Source organism: Colobus angolensis, unplaced genomic scaffold, assembly GCF_000951035.1.
Source record: "Colobus angolensis palliatus isolate OR3802 unplaced genomic scaffold, Cang.pa_1.0 Scaffold117, whole genome shotgun sequence".
In the NCBI taxonomy this organism is placed as follows: domain Eukaryota; kingdom Metazoa; phylum Chordata; class Mammalia; order Primates; family Cercopithecidae; genus Colobus; species Colobus angolensis.
This window is the reverse complement of record NW_012112808.1, coordinates 3,422,743-3,438,157: the sequence shown is the minus strand read 5'-3', so window position 1 is coordinate 3,438,157 and position 15,415 is coordinate 3,422,743.

The following is a 15,415-nucleotide window of genomic DNA, read 5'->3' as shown; positions in this document are numbered from 1 at the left end:
CAGGGACCTGAGATCCTCATCACCATTCTGATCCATTGCTGCCTCTACCAGCATCCAAGCAAGCCACTTGGAGGCCCAATAATTGGCCTGCCAATAAACAACTAACATGAATGCCAGCATATACTGCCCTGGGGCGCAAAGACAGACATGCTCAGTTCACTGCTGACATGACTGGGACCTGAAGACTGGCCCACCTGTCTTCCCAGTCTGTAGCATAACTTCACCACAGCTTCCACTAATAAACACACACTAACCCTCTGAGGAAATCACAGAAAGCACTAATATTGTTTATAGGCAAAGAAACCATACAAAGACTACACTACTGCATGCACCCAGAATTGAAGCCAAATTGCCCTACCCAACCAACACCACAGACACATTTTCAGGAAGGCCAGGCATGGTGGCTCACACCTGTAATCCCTGCACTTTGGGAGGCCAAGGCAGGTGGATCACTTGAGGTCAGATGTTCGAGACCAGCCTGGACAACATAGCAAAACTCCATCTCTACTAAAAATACCAAAAAAAAAAAAAAATTAGCTGGGTATGGTGGCACACACCTGTAATCTTAGCTACTTGGGAGGCTGAGACACAAGAATCACTTGAACCTCAGAGGCAGAGGATGCAATAAACCAAGATCATGCAGCTGCATTGCAGCCTGGGCAACAGAGAAAGACTTTGTCTTAAAAAAAAAAAAAAAAATCAGGAAAATGTCCTCCCCTACGTGAAAAGTAAATTCAAAAATAGAAAAAAGTGACTGTTACATAAGATGCACAAATATTACTATAAGGATACAAAAAACATGAAAAACAAGAAAATGTGATAACTCCGAAGAAACACAATAATTCTCAAGCAATAGATCTTAAAAAAGAAATCTCTTCAACACCTGTGAAGAGAAATTTTTAAAAAAGAATCTTTGGAATTCCAGATTAAGAATTCAAAATATTGATTTTATTATTTTTAATTTAAAAAATTTTTTTGAGACAGGGTCTTACTCTGTCACCCAGGATGGAGTGCAGTGACCCAATCTCTGCTTGCTGCAGCCTCGACTTCCTGGGTCCAAGTGATCTTCCCACTGCAGCCTCCCAAGTAGCTGGGACTAAAGGCATGTACCACCTTGGTCAAGTACTGATTTTAAAGAAGCTCAGTGAGATAAAAAATAATTCTGAAACACAATATAAATAAATTTTTTTAAACAAAAGTCAGATTATGAATCAGAACATTTCCAGAGATATTTTTTAAAATAACAAAATAGAAATTTTGGAATTAGATAATTCATTGAAGGAAACACAAAATTCATGTGAAAGCTTCATAAATAGATCAGATCAGGCAGAATAAATAATCATAGAACTTGACAGGTCTTTGAAATAAGTCAATCACACAAAAATTTTTTTAAAAAAGGATGAGCAAACCCATTGTGACATTTGTGACAACATAGATGATCAAATATTTGAATTATCAGTATCCTAGAGAGTGAAGTGAAAATGAAAAGATTAGAAAATTTATTCAACAAAATAATACATAAAAATTTCCCAACTCTAGAAAGAGATTTAGACATCCAGATAAAGAAGGCCCAATGATCCCCAGTGAGAGTATGTAAAAAGGTCTTCTCCATGGCACATTATAATCAGATCATCTAAAATCAAAGATAAAGAGCAAATTATTAAAACAGCAAGAGAAAAGTGCCTAGTTATGTAGAAAGGAAACCTCATCAGACTAACAGTGAATTTCTTAGGAGAAACCTTACAGACCGGAAGCTAATGGGATGATATATTCAAAGTGCTGAAAGATATAAACTACTAACGAAGAATACTATATATCCAGCAAAATTATTATTCATAACATTCATAAATAAAGAAGAAATCAAGTCTTTTCCAGAAAAGTAATTGCTAAGGGAATTCATCACCATTAGACCAGCTCTATGAGAAATGCTCAAGGGAGTCCTAAACCTGGAAGTGAAAGGCTAACATGTACCATTATTAAAATCATACACAAATATAAACTCACTGGTAAAATGATCACAAAAAGAAGAAAGAGAAAGGACTCAAGTGGTACCTCTACAGAAATCCACCAGATCACAATTACAAACAATATGAGAAAAAGAAAGGAATAAAGAATATGCAAAACAACCAGAAAACAGTAAACAATATGACAAGAACAAAGCTTCACATGTCGATAACCTTGAACATAAACGAATTATTCACTTAAAACATATAGACTGGCATATGGGTTAAAAAACATGATTCGATTATATGCTCTCACTAGATACCTTACATATAAAGACACATATAGATGGAAGGTAAAGGGGTGGAAAGAGATATTACATGTGAACAGAAACCAAAAGTGAGCAAGAGTAGTTATATCAGATGAAAGATACTTTTAGTCAAAAATCATAAAAAAGACAATGAAGATTATATAATGATAAAATATCAAACCAGCCAAAAAAGTAACAATTCTGAATACATATGCACCCAACACTGAATCACACAGACTTATAAAGAGAAGAGTTAAACTAGATCTAGAGAGTTAAACTGCAGTATAATAATAGTAGGAGACTTCTACATCCTACTCAGTATTGGACAGACCAGTTAGACAGAAAATCAACCAAGAAATGTTGGATTTAAACTGGATTTTAGAACTCATGGCACTAACAGACATTTACAGAACATTCTATCCAACAACTGCAGAACACACATTATTTGTATAACAACATGGAATGTTCTCTAGTATAGTCGTATGTTAGGCCACAAAACAAGTCTTAAATTTTTAAAAATTAAAATCATATCAAGTATTTTCCACGGTGGAATAAAGCTAGATATCAATACCAAGAGGAACTTTGTAAACTATACAAATACACAGAAATTAAACAGAATGCTTCTGAATGTTTACTGGGTCAATGAAGAAATTAAAATGGGATAATGTCTTGAAACATGAAAATGGAAACACAATATAACAAAACCTGTGGAATACAGTAAAAGCAATACAAAGAAGGAAGCTAGAGCAATAAACACCTACATCAAAAAAGTAGAAAGATTACAAATTAGTAATCTAACAATGCACCTCAAGAAACTAGAAAAGCAAGAACAAACCAAGCCCCAAATTAGCAGAAGAAAAGAAATAATAAAGATCAGAGGAGAACCATGTGAAATAGAGACTATAAAAACAATACAAAGGATTTTAAAAAGTGAAATGTTGGCTCATCAAAATAATAAAATTGGTAGATTACTAGCTAGAGTAACTAAGAAAAGAAGAAAACCCAAATAAAATCAGAAATGAAAAAGGAGAGCACTACAACTGACACCACATAAATGCAAAAAATCATCTGACTATTATGAACAACTATATGCTAACAACTGGAAAACTTAGAGGAAATGAATCAATTTCTGGAAACAGAAAACATATCAAGATTGAATCATAAAAAACTAGAAAACCTTAGCAGATGAATAATGAGTAGTGAGACTGAATCAGTAATAAAATGTCTCCCAAGAAAGAAATGCCCAGGACCAGATGGATTCTCAGTTGAATTCTACCAAATACACAAAGAACTAATACCAACCTTTCTGAAACTATTTGAAACAATAACGGAGAAGAGAATTTTCCCTAACTCTTTCTATGAGGCCAACATCACCCTGATAGGGGCAAAACAACAACAACAACAACAAGAAAAACTACAGGCTAATATTCTCTATGAACATAGATGTAAAAATTCTGCCCAAACACTAGCAAATGCAACAGCATATCAAAAAGATAATATACCACAATAAAATGGGATTTATACCAGGGATGCAAGGATAGCTCAACATATGCAAATCAATAAACATGACACATCACATAAACAGAATGAAGGACAAAAATCATCTCAATAGACACAGTAAAAGCATTTGATAAAATTCAACATCTCTTCATGACAAAAAAAAAACCCTCAAAAAACTGGGCATATGAGAAACATACCTCAAAATAATAAAGGCCATACGCAACAAATCCACAACTAATATTATACTAAATGGGAAGAAGTTGAAAGCCCTTCCTCTAAGAACTGAAACAAGATGAAAATGCCTACTTACACCACTCCTACTTATCATAGTACTGGAAGTCTTCACCAAAACACAGTTAAGAGAGAGAAATAAAAGACATCCAAAATAGAAAAGAGGAAGACAAATTGTCCCTCTTCGGTGATGATGTAGTCTTATACCTGGAAAATCCTAAGGACTCCACCAAAAAACTCTTAGATTTGATAAATAAATTCAGTAAAGTTTCAGGATACAAAATCAATTTACAAAACTCAGTAGCATTTCTATTGTACTAACCCAATAATGATCTAGCCAACAAAGAAATCAAGAAGGCAATCCCATTTACAATAGCTACAAAAATATAAAATACCTAGGAATTAATTTAACTAAGGAAATGGAAGATCTCTACAGCAAAAACTACAGAACGCTGATGAAAGAAGTTGAAGAGGACACAAACAAATGGAAAAACATTCTATGCTCAAGATTCAGAAGAATCAATATCACTAAAATGACCACACTACCTAAGCAATCTACAGAGTCAAGGAAATTGCTATCAAATACTAATGTCATTCCTAAAATAATTTTTTTAAAAACTACTAAAACTCATATGGGACCAAAAACAGCCTGAATAACCAAAGCAATCCTGAGTAAAAAGAACAAAGTTTGTGGCATCACATAATCTGACTTCAAAATATTTAACAAGGCTCTGAGTAACCAAAACAGCATGGTATTGGAATAAAAATAGATATATAGACCAATGAACAGAATAGAGAGCTATAAATACATCCACATATTTACAGCCAACTGATCTTTGACAAAGCTGACAAGCACTTACATCGGGGAAAGAACAGCCCCTTCAATAAATGGTGCTTGGGAAAATCGAATTGCCATTTGCAGAAGAATGAAACTGAGCTCCTCTCTCTCACCACACACAAAAATCAATTCAAAATGAATTAAAGATTTAAATATCACTGTAGAGCTTCTCTAAGCTTCTTCATATTCTCTTAACAGGTCATGCCCTCTCAATTCATCACCTGACTGAAACATCTCCTCCTTCATGAACTCTTTTCTAATTCTTGCCCCAATAATTGCAATGAATCCTCCCCACTCCCCTAGCAATGCATTAATTTTTCTATCAGAGTTTCTAAATGCGATATTGTTTAAGTTGTTCATGTATCTGCCTGTCTCTTCCCCTACACTTTTGGAAAGCAGGACTTTTAGCATTCACTGTTACACCTTGAATTTGATGCAGGAAGCTGTGAATAGTGAGCCTTAAGTCAGTTCAATTGATTTGAATTGAGAAGAGTGGAATATTATTGTGTACAGGATGTCCTGGGAAGAGGGTCTCAAGAATCCAGGAATGTATTGAGTTTACTTTGATAAACAGGAGGCAAGTTGCCACATCCTATTCCACTCTCAAGCATTCTGAACTATCAGAAAGGCAGCCTTACATAGTGCAACAAACATGCCACTTGACACATCTCCCTCAGAGGGAGACCCCTATTAATGTTGGAGTTTGTCCTGAGAAAGCTAAGGATGAAGTGTTCTTTGCAAAGCAACTCAAATCTATCCCCCAAATTGTGCTTGTTATACAAAGCTTTTCATACAGAAATGTTAGACACCTTCAGATACAGATCACTTATGAGAGAAAAGAAGTCAGAATTCAAATGAGATGTTGCCTTTGCAAGATAAAATCGCATAATCCCAAAAGTGCAGGATAAAGAAGGAATGTAGTGAGAAGGTACTGAGACAAAGAGATCAAATGAAAGAAAGAATTTAAGATTATGAATATACCTAATCTACAAGTAGTACTTAATCTAAAATTCATGGAACCACTGAATTTTAAAGCTAAACTTACCTAAAAGGCAATATGCCTGTGATGGTTAATTTCATGTATCAACTTGAGTGGGCCATGGTACTCAGTTTTTAATGAAAGAGCAGTCTTGATGTTTCTGTGAAGGTATTTTTTAGAAGTGATTAACATTTTTTTTTTTTTTTTTGAGACGGAGTCTTGCTTTGTCGCCCAGGCTGGAGTGCAGTGGCTCACTCTCGGCTCACTGCAAGCTCTGCCTCCCGGGTTCACACCATTCTCCTCTGTCAGCCTCCCGAGTAACTGGGATTACAGGCATCCACCACCACATCTGGCTAATTTTTTGTATTTTTAGTAGAGACAGGGTTTTACCATGTTAGCCAAGATGGTCTCAATCTCCTGACCTCATGATCCACCCTCCTTGGCCTCCCGAAGTGCTGGGATTACAGGCGTGAGCCCCCACGCTCAGCCCAGAAGTGATTAACATTTAAATCAGTAGAGCTTTAAGCAGAGTACCCTTCATGATGTGGGTGGGCCTCATCCAATCAGGTGAAGGTTTTAAAACGAAACAGTGAGTTCTCCTGAGCAGAAAGGAATTCTGCTTTTAGACTGTATTGAATTTGAGCTGCGACATCAACTCTTCCCTGAGTTTCCAGCCTACTGAGCTTCTCTGTACATTTTGGACATGCCGGCCACCACAACGTCACGAGTCAATTCTTTAAACTAAACATCTTTTTCTCTCACTATGTACAAATAGACATCCTATTGATCCTATTCTGTTTCTCTGGAGAACCCTGATTAATAGTGATTAATATAATGCCAAATTCCTCAATTATATAGATAAAGAAATGAGAATTAAAACATTAATGTTAACAGCAAATATTTACTGGGCACTTAAAACCAAGAATGCCCTATGCTGGGCTCTCTAACATAACCTAAATTAAGTCCACCAACCAGAAGGTCAGTATAATTATGTCCATTTAATAAATGAGAAAACTGGGGCCACAGGGATTTTGAGGCTTCTCAGGGGCCACCCAGTCACTTGACAACAGACCTGGGGTATAGTTGTTTGAGTCATCTGTTCATTTGCACTGTGCAACTCTTCATGCCACACACTAGGATAAAATACCTGCTCGTTTCTTAAAAAATGTATAATGAAATATTCCAGAAGCTGAGGCAGGAGGATTGCTTAAGTCCAGGAGATTAAGACTAGCCTGGAAAACGTACCAAAACCCCATTTCAAAAAAAAAAAAAAAAAAGTATAATGAAAATTTTCTACTTGGTATTTTAAATATTTAAAAATTAAGAAGTTGTGACACCTATTTGAGACCCATGGCAGCAAAGTTGAAGCCTTAAAACAGGTCCTAAAATTTGTAAAAATCTGGGGCACAATAAAGAAAGCATCATCAAAACAACAGAAAAAAATAGATGATTCAAAACTGGTGTTTAGAAGTTGGCTACTTGGAAAAGAAAATTCATCATACCATACCTTACACAAATTAGATTTCAGATAGATAAAAGTGTTAATACAAAATAAAACAAACCACTGATTATTCTAGAGGAAAACATTTCATCAATTTTTGGGTAAGAGCTGTTTTTTAATTCTATTCATTTCAAAACTAAAATTAAAAGAAATTAAAAGCAAATGACAACTTGGGAAAATACTACAAAAACTTATAGACCAAGGATTAATAAAGAATATATATAGAGAGATATTGACATGGTTTGGGTGTGTCCCAAACCAAATCTCATCTTCAATTGTAACTCCCACAATTCCCATGTGTCATGGGAGGAACCCAGTGGGAGGTGATTGAATCATGGGATCAGGTCTTTCCTCCACTCTTTTCGTGACAGTGAATGAGTCTCATGAGATCTGGTGGTCTTAAAGATGGGAATTTCCCTGCACGAGCTCTCTTTTTTTGCTTGCTGCCATCCATGTAAGTGACTTGCTTTTCCTTGCCTTCCACCATGATTGTGAGGCCTCCCCAGCCATGTGGAACTATATGTAAGTCCATTGAACCTTTTCTTCTTCCCAGTCTCAGGTATGTCTTTATCAGTAGTGTGAAAATGGACCAATACAGATATCTACATTTCAAATTAAAAAACTAACAACTTCCCCCTAGAATGGGCAAAACTTGTGAATAGATAATTTGCAGAAGAAACACAAATGGTTAGAAGCATATGGAAACACAAACTGCAACTCAGAAAAATGAAAATTTTAGAAAAGCTATTATTTTCCACCTAAGAATAGTCAAAGATTAAAAAGTAAATTACAAGCCAGTGGTGGTGGCTCACCCCTGTAATCCCAGCACTTTGGAAGGATGAGGTGGGTGAATCTCCTGAGGTCAGGAGTTTGAGACCAGCCTGGCCAAATGGCAAAAACTGGTCTCTACTAAAAATACAAAAATTAGCCAGGGGAACATCACACACTGGGCTTATCATGGGGAGGGGGGAGGGGGGAGGGATTGCATTGGGGAGTTATACCTGATATAAATGATGAATTGATGGGTGCTGACGAGTTGATGGGTGCAGCACACCAACATTGCACAAGTATACATATGTAACAAACCTGCACGTTATGCACATGTACCCTAGAACTTAAAGTATAATAAAAAAAAAAAAAAAATTAGCCAGGCATGGTGGCAGGTGCCTATAACCCAAGCTAGTTGGGAGGCTGAGGCAGGAGAACTGCTTAAACCCAGGAGGTGGAGGTTGCAGTGAGCTGAGATCACGTCACTGCACTCCAGCCTGGGCAGCAGAGCAAGACTCCATCAAAAAAAAAAAAATGTAAATTGCAATACAGATATTGATTAATGTGCCATGAAACTTTGTTTTTGTATTGATGGAAGTGTAAGTGAATACAGTTTGTCTGGAGAGCAATTTGGAACTATGAATCAGAGCTTTAAAATATGCATACCCATTTAACAAATATTTTCTGAGCACCTGCTTTATGCCAGTTTTCAAAGACTCCTGAAAGTGCACATTTTAAAAAACATAAAAACATGGCATATTCTCTGACCCAATCATCTTTTTTCTAAGGACCTACAGTAATAAAATTATCAGAGATGCAGTAAAGATTGACAGAAAATATGTTAACCATAGCATTGTGTACAATGTAGAAAAAAATTAGTAACAACTAAATATCTAGTGATAAGAAAATGATTTGTTTCATAAAAACCATAGCATTACAATAAAGTACATTTCAGCCCTTAACTGATGGGTTGGTTTTCTAAATTTTTAAATGACATAGAGAAATGTTAATGCTATAACTTTCAAAATAAGAAAAGCAAGATGCACATTACTTAATTGAAATCATTATATATAGTTTTATATCTTGCTTTTGAGCTCTGCATTTATTAAATTGTAGTTATCTCTGGAAAATTCATGATTTTGAATTTCCTCATTTGTATTTTTCTGATTTTTATAAATTTTCTGTGCTGAACGTGAATCAGTTTTATAATTTAAAAAAATGCTAAATATAAGTGACAGCTTTCTGCAAGGTTTTATGAGGAAAAATCATGCAGGGTTAAAATTACGTATCTATAAATATATGGTGTGAGTGTGTGTGTGTGTGTGCATGTGTGTGTGTGCACATTCCAACTGACATTGACTGCAGCCAACTGTCAAAACTGTGACACATGGACATTTTAATATAAGTACTGTATTAGTCTGTTTTCATGCGGCTGATAAAGATATACCCAAGACTGAGCAATTTACAAAAGAAAAAGGTTTAATTCTCTCTCATTTCCACATGGCTGGGGAGGCCTCACAATCATGGCAGAAGGTAAAAGGCATTTGTTACATGGCAGCAGAGAAGAGGAGAGAAGAGAAGCTTGTGCAGGGAAACTCCCCTATATAAAACCATCAGATCTTGTGAGACTTATTCACTACCACGAGAACAGCATGGGAAAGACCTGCCCCCATGATTCAATTACCTCCCACCAGGTCCCTCGCATAACACGTGGGAATTCGAGATGAGATTTGGGTGGGGACACAGCCAAACCATATCACCTAGTAAAACTGGAGATCTGTTTTGTGCTTCTGTTTGCCAGTTCAGTTCTACTAAAAATCTGGGCAGGCAATCTGAGACAAACTCCCAACAAGTGCAAATTGAACCACTTCCTCATTAAGCCACTTCACCTGCATCTTAATTACATAAGAAACTACTGTATCCTATGTACAAGTATTTCTTCCAATGTTACCCAAGGATACTGAAAATATTCATGTGCCCTTTAGCAATATTCAAAGCATTCTTCATGCTCAGGAACAAGAAAGTAACTCAGATCCAGTGATTGAAATGTTGGTTCTCATTGTTAGCGGAAAATTTGCACTACAGGGAATGGGGTTAATCTTCAAGGGAAATTCAGTAGGAAAAACAAGGTCTTGAATAAAATGTTTCAAAGTTTAAATAGCAAAGTTAGGGCTATTTGCAGTGCTACCCTACATCTTTTCCTGGAATACTGAAAGCTGCAAAGTCAGTAATGAACTTGGCTTCGTAGGTAAACTTGTGAGTTAGCTGTTTAGAGATCCCGGCTATCGGAAGTGACAGATGGAATACTGGGGAAATTTCCTTTCTTTTAATCATGTGAAGTTGTCAATACAGAACAAATGAGAACTTACTTTGGTAAAATGATTTGGAAGAACTGCTTCACTCTCTAGGTCTTTTAAGGTTTGAAAATAACATGAGACTCATGAGACTAGACACTCCCTTTGCCCCTACACTTGGCAATATAAGAATGGTCTGCATCCAACTCCAACAAATATAGCAGACAGTCTCCTGTTTCCTACAGTATCAACCACATGGGAATTTTTCCTGGACAGTGAAAAAACAGGTGCTTTCCTTGAGACACACAGCAACTTCTTTAGTTCTTTTGGTCAGTGTAGTCTTTAGCAAGCAGCCCTTATTTTTAATCCATTTGAAACTCTGAGTAAAAGAGGAAGGTGGAGAGATTAGGAAGTGTCATCCTTTGATTTATGAAAGGGAGAGTCAGGCTGGGTACGGTGGCTCATGCCTGTAATTCCAGCACTTTGGGAAGCCAAGGAAGGTAGATCACCTGAGATCAGAAGTTTGAGACCAGCCTGGCCAACATGGTGAAACCTGGCCTCTACTAAAAATACAAAAATTAGCTGGGTGTGGTGGCGGCGGGGGGCAACTGTAGTCCCAGCTGCTCAGGAGGCTGAGATATGAGAATCACTTGAACCTGAGAGGAGAGGTAGCAGTAAGTTGAGATCACTCCACTGCACTCCCACCTGGGTGAAAGAGTGAGACTCTGTCTCAAAAAAGAAGAGGGAGAGTCAAAATACAGTTGCATCAATCAAATGAGAGAAAGTTTGAATGGACATCAACAGCTAAGAACAATGTCGGGGGTCGGCCATATCAATCATGCATGTAAATATTGTCTTTTCATTTTTAAGACACAAAATATACTGCTACTCTGCTACTACAATCTTATGTTTTGTTAATATAGATTTTTAATTACACAATAATAAATAAAAACACTGTTATTATAAGGTTCAACCACTACTGGCACTCATATATACTAAAAACAAACCGGCCAGGTGCAGTGGCTCACACCTGTAATCCCAGTACTTTGGGAAGCCAAGGCGGGCAGATCACAAGGTCAGGAGTTTGAGACCAGCCTGGCCAAAACAGTGAAACCCCGTCTCTACTAAAAATACAAAAAATTAGCCGGGTGTGGTGGCGGGCGCCTGTAATCCCAGCTACTCAGGAGGCTGAGGCACAAGAATCACTTGAACCCAGGAGGCAGAGGTTGCAGTGAGCCGAGATAGAGCCACTGCACTCAAGCATGGGTGACGGAGCAAGACTCAGTCTCAAAAAAAAAAAAAAAAAAAAAAAAAATCATCAAGTCCTAATTTACACCTTCATTTCTATTCTTCTTTCTGAAGATAAATATTGCCAATATTTTGGTATGTTTGGTATGTTGACAATTCAATTTCAATACATTTAAACATACATGTAATCAGGGTGAGATCTACTTCATTGTCTTTAATGGCAGCATGTGATTAAATATGACACATACGGCGTAGTCTATTTAGCCACCTTTTCACTGATGATAGTTTGTTTCCAATATTTATACCATGAATGACAACAAATGAACATTTGTTTAACAAAATTTTTAAACATAAATGCAAAGATTTATTATTTTTTAAACATTTTATTTATTTTTATAATATAAGTAAGACATGGATATATATTCTCAAAATGCATAATCAAAGCTTATCTTAATCCTAATACCCTCTGTAAAGGTAACTGCTATTGTTTTGATGTGAATCTTTCCAGAACTTCTGGACCCCATTTACACATGTACAACTATATATAGCTAGGCATAGCTTTGTTTTGTGTGAACAATTTCTTGTCATATATGATAATATATTGCTAGACAAACTGCATAGCTCCCTTAACTGTAGGTGTGGTGGTTTTTCTATGTACAAGTGTATCTACCCCATTTATTGTCACTGTTGCATAGTATTTCATTGAGTCTCAACACCAATGTTTTTTGATCATTTGCCTATAAATAGACTTTTAATTGTCTACTGTGTTGTATGCATAGTGTATATTTCAATACATATTACATTCAGTACACCAAATACAGATGCTCCTCAACATACAGTGGGGTTACTTCCTGATAAACCTGTCATAAATTGAAAATACTTTAAGTCAAAAGTGCAGTTAATACACCTAATATACCGAATAACATAGCTTAGTCTAGCTTACCTTAAGCATGCTCAGAACGTTTACATTAGCCTACTGTTGGGCAAAATCATCTAACACAAAGCTTATTTTATAATAAAGTATTGAATATCTCATGTAAGTTAGTGAATACTGTACTGAAAGTCAAAACAGAATAGTTGTATGTGTACCATCATAACATTAGAAAATTGTAAGTTGAACCATCTTAAACCAGGGACTGTCTGTATATATTTATATGTGTGTATGTGAGTGTGTGTGTATGTTAGTTCTTATGGCCTGTGGTTTAAAATTTATTTTCTTTCACTGGGGGTGTATTTTATTTTATTTATTTTGTGGATGGATAATATAGACACATGGTTCAGAATTTAAAAAGCAGAAGCATGTAAGGTGAAAATTAAGTCTCTTTCACACCCCTTTGCCCAGTCACCTGGTTGCCTCCCCAGAGGTAACCACTGTTACCAGCTCCTTGTGGGTTCTTCCAGAGATCTCTGGATATACAATAAATAGGAAAATGCAGGATTCCTCCTCTGCAGGTAGGAAGATGCTCTTGCCGTGCCATCTATAGAAACAAGAAGACCCTTGCTCTAAGGTTGAAACAATTCAGGGGCTACTTGGAATTCTCGTAGTGGTTTGAGGCTCTCTTAGAGTCAAACGCATTGTCTAGGCCGGGCGCAGTGGCTCACGCCTGTAATCCCAGCATTTTGGGAGGCCGAGGCAGGCGGATCACCTGAGGTCTGGAGTTTGAGACTAACCTGACCAACATGAAGAAACCCTGTCTATATGAAAAATACAAAAAATTACCTGGGCGCAGTGGCTTATGTCTGTAATCCCAGCTACTCCAGAGGCTGAGGCAGGAGAATCGCTTGAATTTGGGAAGTGGAGGTCGCGATGAGCCGATATAGCGCCATTGCACTCCAGCCTGGGCAACAAAAGTGAAACTCCATCTCAAAATAAATAAATAAATAAATAAGTAATACATTGTTTATATCTTACCTTGAATATTCTTTCCAGTCCTTATATTCTATCTTTTAAATCTTGTACTAGAATCAAAATGTTATAGTTTGTCTATTTCTGTTTGCAGATGATATGATTTTATATCTAGAAAACCCTATCATCTCAGCCCAAAAGCTCCTTAAGCTGGTAGGCAACTTCAGCAAAGTCTCAGGATACAAAATCAATGTGCAAAAATCAAAAGCTTTCCTATACACCAACAGCAGGCAAGCAGAGAGTCAAATCATGAATGAACTCAAATTCACAATTGCTACAAAGAGAATAAAATACCTGGGAATACAGCCAACAAGATAAGTGAAGGACCTCTTCAAGGAGAACTACAAACCACTGCTCAAGGAAGTAAGAGAGGACCCAAAAACTGGAAAAAACCTTCCATGCTCATGGATAGGAAGAATCAACATAGTGAAAATGGCCATGCTGCCCAAAGTAATTTATAGATTCAATGCCATTTCCCTTAAACTACCATTGACATTCTTTACAGTCTTAGAAAAAAAAAATTTAAAATTCATATGGAACCAAAAAAGAGCCTGTATAGCCAAGACAAGCCTAAGCAAAAAGAACATAGCTGGAGACATCGCACTACTTGACTTCAAGCTATACTGCAAGGCTATAGTAACCAAAACAGCATGGTACTGGTACCAAAACAGATACATAGACCAATGGAACAGAATAGATATCTCAGAAATAATAAAACATATCTACAACCATCTGATTTTTAACAAACCTGACCAAAACAAGCAATGGGGAAAGGATTCCCTATTTAATAAATGGTGCTGAGAAAACTGGCTAGCCATATACAGAAAATTGAAACTGGACTCCTTCCTTACACAGTATACAAAAATTAACTCAAGATGGAGTAAAGACTTAAATGTAAAACCCAAAACTATAAAAACCCTAGAAGAAAACCTAGGCAATACCATTCAGGACATAGGCACAGGCAAAGATTTCATGACAAAAACATCAAAAGCAATTTCAACAAAAGCCAAAATTGACAAATGGGATCTAACTGAACTAAAGAACTTCTGCACAGCAAAAGGAACTATCATCAGAGTGAACAGACAACCTACAGAATAGGAGAAAATTTTTGCAATCTACCCATCTCAGAAAGGCCTAACAGAATCTAACAAGGAACTTAAATAAATTTACAAGAAAAATCAAAGAACCCCATCAAAAACTGGGCAAAGGAATATGAACAGACACTTCTCAAAAGAAGACATGCATGCATCCAACAAGCATATGAAAAAAAGCTCAACATCACTGATCATTAGAGAAATGCAAATCAAAACCACAATCTCATGACAGTCGGATTGTGATTATTAAAAAGTCAAGAAACAACAGTTGCTAGTGAGGCGGTGGAGAAATAGGCACGCTTTTACACTGTTGGTGGGAATGTTAATTAGTGTAACCATTGTGGAAGACAGTTTGGCAATTCCTCAAAGGTCTAGAACCAGAAATACCATTTGGCCCAGGAATCCCATTACTGGGTATATACCCAAAGGAATATAAATCATTCTATTATAAAGATATACACACGTGTATGTTGATTGCAGCACTATTCACAACAGCAAACACATGGAATCAACACAAATGTCCATCAATGACAGACTGCATAAAGAAAATGTGGTACATATACACCATGGAATACTACACAGCCATTAAAAAAAAACAATGAGATCATGTCCTTTGCAGGGACATGGATGGAGCTGTAAGCTGTTATGCTCAGCAAACTAAGGCAGGAACAGAAAACCAAACACCACATGTTCTCACTTATAATGGGGGAGCTGAAAAATGAGAACACATGGACACAGGGAGGGGAACAACACACACTGGGTTCTGTCAGGGGGTGGGGGGAGGGAGGGCATCAGGATAAATAAC